Source organism: Cricetulus griseus, chromosome 2 (assembly GCF_003668045.3).
Source record: "Cricetulus griseus strain 17A/GY chromosome 2, alternate assembly CriGri-PICRH-1.0, whole genome shotgun sequence".
Lineage (NCBI taxonomy): Eukaryota > Metazoa > Chordata > Mammalia > Rodentia > Cricetidae > Cricetulus > Cricetulus griseus.
Genome location: NC_048595.1, coordinates 382,634,878 through 382,640,877, shown reverse-complemented (window position 1 = coordinate 382,640,877; position 6,000 = coordinate 382,634,878).

Sequence of the window (6,000 nt, the reverse complement as noted above, 5' to 3'; positions counted from 1 at the left end):
GGGCGGGGCGAGGGCGGCAGAGCTCCACGATCGCTCACTGGTGGCTTTGGACACACGTGTCCAGCTCAGGGACCAGACCGGCCCGCCCCTGAAACCCGGGGTGGGTGTGGGAGATGTGGGTGTGGGTATGGGTAGTGAAGGGGGAGGAGGTGGGGGAATGGGAGGGCAAACCTGGGCACCCTAGCCGTATTCCCCAGCTAGGGTGCTCTTAACTAGCCTGGTGGCTCCAGCTCCTGCTACCAAACTCCACCCCGCTAGAGGTGCCCAGCTTAGGTTTGAGAGTCAGTGTCCTCCTTGTCCTCTGATTATGTGGGTGCCCGCGGTCCAGCCTCTCTCAGCCTGAGCCTCCTTCACTAGGTCAGAGGCCGTCTGGAGGCTTGGAAGACTTGGGAGCCTTGGGCCAGTGCTTGGAGACTCATGCATCTGTACTACTGAGCTACATTCCCTCCTCCCCTTTTTTTTTTTCCAGTTTTGAGTTAGTTTTAGTGAGTTAGTCTCACTAAATTGCCCAAGCTGGTCTTAGATTAGCTTTGTAGTTTAGGTGGGCTTTGAACTTGGGATCCTCTTGCCTAGAATTGTTACATTACTTGTCTATAATATCTGACAGCAATACAGATCTGTCACAACAGGCCTAGCTGTCACTTGCAAGTTCTAGGTAGCCCTCCTCCACCTGCCAGCCTCGGGCACTCACAACTCAGTTTTTAGAGAATTCCTCACTGACAAGCTTCACCCATGAACTCCACTGATGCCTTGGGACAGTACCCCTCCCTTCTCCTGGGCTTGGAGGATAACACAGTTCCCCTTGCTCCCTATAGAAGTTTCTACCCAGTGTGTGGGAGTCAGGTGAGCAGGGAGGGTGCAGAGACAGATCCTGTCTTTGTTTAAAATGTTGGTATTTTGACAATAGTCTCACCATGTAGATCAGGCTGGCCTTGAACTCACAGAGATCCACTTGCCTCTGCATCCAGAGTGCTGGGATTAAAGTTGTGTGCCTTCCCAGCTGGCATTGATACCATCCTAACAGCAAACATGGTTGGAGGTAACTCTAATGTCTTTGGATTTGACAGTGAACTACTAGACACAGCACTGAAACATCTACCACTAACAAAATGGATCAGTTGAACTTTACTAAATTAGCATATTTTGTGAACCAAAGGACACTTGTGAGAGCCAAAGTTACATTTTAAGTTTTAATTGCTACGCCTTAGAGATCCATGAAACAAAAATGTCTCTGATCTGCAAGCCCCTGCCCAAGGACAGATAGTTCCTGAAATACTGGAGGCTTTTGTTTATGGATGATAACAAGCCACACATTTTCATTCCCCTAAGTAGATTTGTTTGACCCATCTGCTAAGGTTGTGCTTGATCACATGTGGGCAGGATGTTCACAAGCAGAAAATATGTCAGGATGTACGATTGCCCCTGATTGGATATAGGCTCCAGTACTTCAGGATGTATGCTTGCCTCTGATTGGATCTGATGGGAAATGCAATGAATTTGGGTTCTCCTTCTTAAGCTGATGCAAAACATGACTCAGGACCATTTCCCAGGAACGTGGGTACGGACTTGGCCAGAGCCCATCCACCTGGTCAGTATTTCATTAAAGTTTGCTTCAAATTTGGCTTTAAACTGTGGTAGTGGTCTTACTCTCAATTGGTGGAATTAATACACTATCCAAAAAAAAGGGAATATAGGATAGGAGAAGATACTTGCAAATCATATATTAGATAATATCCAGAATCTATAAAGAAATCTTGGGACTGGAGAGACTGCTCAATAGTTAACAGCACTTGCTGTTCTTGCAGAGGACCCAGGTTTGGTTCCCAGCTCCCACACCAAGTGCTCAAAACTATTTGTAACTCTAACCTGGAGATCTGATATTGTTTGGCCTCTGTGGGCACCTGCATGCATATGGTGCCATGCATAAATTTATTCAGGTACATACACATATGCATAAATAATAATAAATATTTTTTAAAACTCTTACAACTAAACAGGAAAATGTTAAATGGTCAAATTAGAAACTGGCAAAGGAAGAAAAAGAAAAGAAACCAAGCAGAGGATTTGAATGAATATCTCCCCAAAGAAGACACACACTTGGCTACTGGAGAGGTTGGAAGGTTCATAGTGCTGTAGCTAAGTGAAAGAAGTCAAGCACAGATCATTATCATCACCACCACCATCATCACCATCAGCACCATCATCACCATCATCACCATCATCATCATCATAATCAGGTATATGTTAAATGTCCATAATAGCAGATTGGTAGAAACAGAAGGCAGACTGCTAGAGGCCAGTGCAGGGGAGGATATGAGACCACTGCCAGTGGTGGTGGGGTTTTCTTTGGGGGTGACAAACTATTTGGCTGCAAAACCTTAATGTGTACTCAATACCACCTAGCTTTACCCTTATGAATAGGTGATATCATATGATTATCACTTCAATAAAGATACTGTCTTGATGAATGAGGTTTTGTGCCACATTCTCCTTGAATCTTGCACCCGAGTTGGGTTTCCTGCTCCTGCCTCATTCTCCACAGGCTGGTGTCAACCAGTACATCACTTTAGAGAATCTGGAGACTGCTGGCCTTCAGTAAAGCTGAAGTGTCCCAGAACCCAAATCACCAATATTCCATTCCTGCACAACCAGAAGGCCCCCAAATATGATGAACAACCAAACCAATGGGGTGAAGGAGGGGGCTCAGTGGGTAGGGTGCTTGCTGTCAAGCCAGATAAACTGAATATAATTCTTAGAATTCAACTCTGGCAAGCTGTCCTCTGACCTCCACATGGGTGTGTATGTGCCTGCCCCCCTCACCAAACAAACAAAGAAGCACATATATGTTAAAAGGGGGGTATTGTTTTTAACTAAATCTCAATCGTTCAATAACCCAGTAAAGACTTGGAAGCCAGATGCTGGGGTGAAAGCCTGCTAGCTCAGAGAGGCAGAGAAAGCACCCAGATGACTTTCTTCCTCAGTTGATGTGTCGTTCCCTGGCCCCCCCAAAAAAAACTCCCTCTGCCATCTCAAACAAAAGACCTCAAACTGAATGTCCCTCCCTTCTACTTCCTGTATGTCTCTGTCCTCCTGACTCCCTCTTACTCTCTAAGGTATTTTTTTCTTGTTCACTTCCTGTCAACTTGTTGCTTGCTCCACTCTGGACCTATGGTTGACTTTATTTAATCCTGTTTACACTAAGCAGAAAGCTCTTGGATTAAAGGTGTGTGCTAGTGTTGAGTCACACCACAACTAGAAACAGGTTTTTCCAGTAAATAATGCAATCTCAGGTTTACAGTGTATTCAAATACCCTGCAACATAAGAGCATGAAGGAGGCCTCTACAGAGGCCAATTAGGGCCTGGGTCTCCTTGCTTGCTTCAGGCACAGAGGCTGAAGAGGCAGCAGAGGGTGTCTTTGAGGACACTGGAGATGCCAGCATGCTGTGGTTTCTCCCACTGAATAGCAGGAACTTCCTGAAGCCCTTTGGCCTGTACCTGTGGGCCTACAAGCTGGTATTGGATGCAGCAGCAGCTCTAAGACATGAGCAGGAGCAGGGCTGTGGTGGGAAGGGCACTCTCCAAGTAGGGCCTAGTATAAAGAGTATTCATGTTTACCCTAGCCTTGATATAGCCTTAAGCATGAGGGTAGGCTGGGCAAAACTCTGCAAACCCAGGGCTAAAGAATGTCTAGGGAAGTCCTGGTTAATTGAGGGATTTGAAGTGAGAAGGAAACTCTTAGAAAGACCAAAAAACCAAGTCCTCAGGGAAGAACCAGGTTCGGGGATGTGCAGTCCAATGGTATCAGTGGCACAGGTGCCCTTTGGATTAATTTCCACTTTGGTGAACAGAGGTGACTTGAGAAACCAGTAAAGGTCAGAGCAGGGGCTGGGAGAAGTTAGTGTAGAATAAAGTCTGAGTTTTACTATTTATTACCTGTCAATTACTGGGGAGAAAAAAATACCAACCACTTTTAATCTAGGGCTCAAAGTTTTATACCTCACATTCTGAAGACTGGAAATCCAAGAGACACATCATGGTCACGATCTTGGTGAGGACCTACTTCTAAGTATGCAGATGGCCACAGAGAGTGAAACAGGGAGAATCTTTTTATAACACCACCAACCATCATGAGACCCCCTCGAGTTGATTAAAAAACATAGCTCTCACTTCAAAGGAAATAAAGAGATAGTTTATTCTTGAGCAAAATATGCGTGACCATTAACCAATACACAGATTTCAGGTGTTCCAAAGGACATGTTCTGTGGATGTATGTGATGGTTTGAAAGAAAATGGCCCCCCAAAGAAGTGGCACTATTAGGAGGTGTTGGAGTGGGTATGGCCTTTGTGTAGGAAATCCTAACTAAGACAGAAGTTGGTACCAGGGACTGGGGTATTGCTGTGATAGGCCTGACCATGTTTTTGTTTGGAGGAATTTGTACTTTGGTACGCTGGGAAAGCAGCAGAATGTTTCAAGCTCTGCTTAATGGGCCATACTAGCAGGGGCATGGTAGACAATGCTGCTTTTGACTGTGGGGATGAGGAGGTTTCACAGAAGACTGTTAGTATATGGCCAAGAGACTGATCTTATGATATTTTGGTGAAGAATGTGGCTGCTTTTGAAATTTCAGAACAGCCTAGTATAGACTCTGTCATGTGGTTATTAGTGTTAACTCTGATGAAGATTCATAATGAAAAGGAGCAAACTGAGCAAATAAACATATAAAATGTACAAACTGAAAAAGGGGGCATTAGGAAGTGGAATAGAGCTAAATTCTATATTCAAGGAGATAAACAGTGGAACCAGCCCAAGAGAAAAAGTGTGTTGCAGTCAACAAAGCTGAAAGGAGTTGGAGATCTGAAGAGCATTTTTTTTTAATTCAGAAAACTACTTTTTATTATTTTTTATTGAGCTATACAGTTTTCTCCATTCCCCTTCCTTCCTCCCCTCCCCTTCCACCCTCCTGCCTGCCCCTTATACTTCCAATTTATTCAGGAGATCTTGTCTTTTTCCCCTTCCTAGGCTGATCCATGTATGTCTCTCTTAGGGTCCTCTTTGTTACCTAGGTTCTCTGGGTTGTGGCCTGTAGTCTGATTGGTTTTCCTTTGCTTTATGTCTAGTGTCCACTTATGAGTGAGTACATAGTATATTTATCTTTCTGGATCTGGGTTACCTCAATCAGGATGGCTTTTTCTAGTTCCATTCATTTGCCTGAAAATTTCAAGATGTCATTGTTTTTTTACCCCTGAGTAGTACTCAGCCACATTCTTCTCCAAAATATCACAAGAACAATCTCTAGGCCACATAAGAATTTTCTCCTGTGAAACCTCTTGATCCAGGCCCCCACAGTTCAAATCACCCTCAGCACCACTGACTTCCAAGCTCCAACTAGTTTGGCCTATTAAACAGCACTTAAAGCATTCCACTGCTTTTCTTATCCAAATTCCCAAAGTCCAAATTCCTCCATACAAAAGCATGGTCAGGCCTATCACAACAATATCCCAGTCCCTGGTGCAACATCTGTCTTTGGTTTTCTATTGCTTTGAAGAGATACCATGACCACAGCAACTCTTTTTTTGTTTGTTTGTTTGTTTTGTTTTTCTAGACAGGGTTTCTCTGAGTAGTCTTGGCTATCCTGAAATTCACTTTGTAGACCAGACTGGCCTTGAACTTGAAGATCCAACAGCCTCTGCCTCCCAAGTGTTGGGGTTAAAGGCATGTGCCACCATCACCTGGTCAGTTTTACTGTCTCTTGTGGTATGATGGAGGATGTTCTTCCACATATATGTTTCTCTTATTGGTTGATGAATAAAACACTGATTATCTAGTAGCCAGGCAAGAAATACAGGTAGAGCTACCAGACCAGTAAAATTCTGGGGAGAGGAAAACAGAGAGAAAATCCAGAGAGATGCCATGTAGCTGCCAAAGGAGTAACAAGTCCAGGCATTCTTTGGTAAGCCAAGACTACATGGAGACATATAGTTTAATACAAATGGGTTAA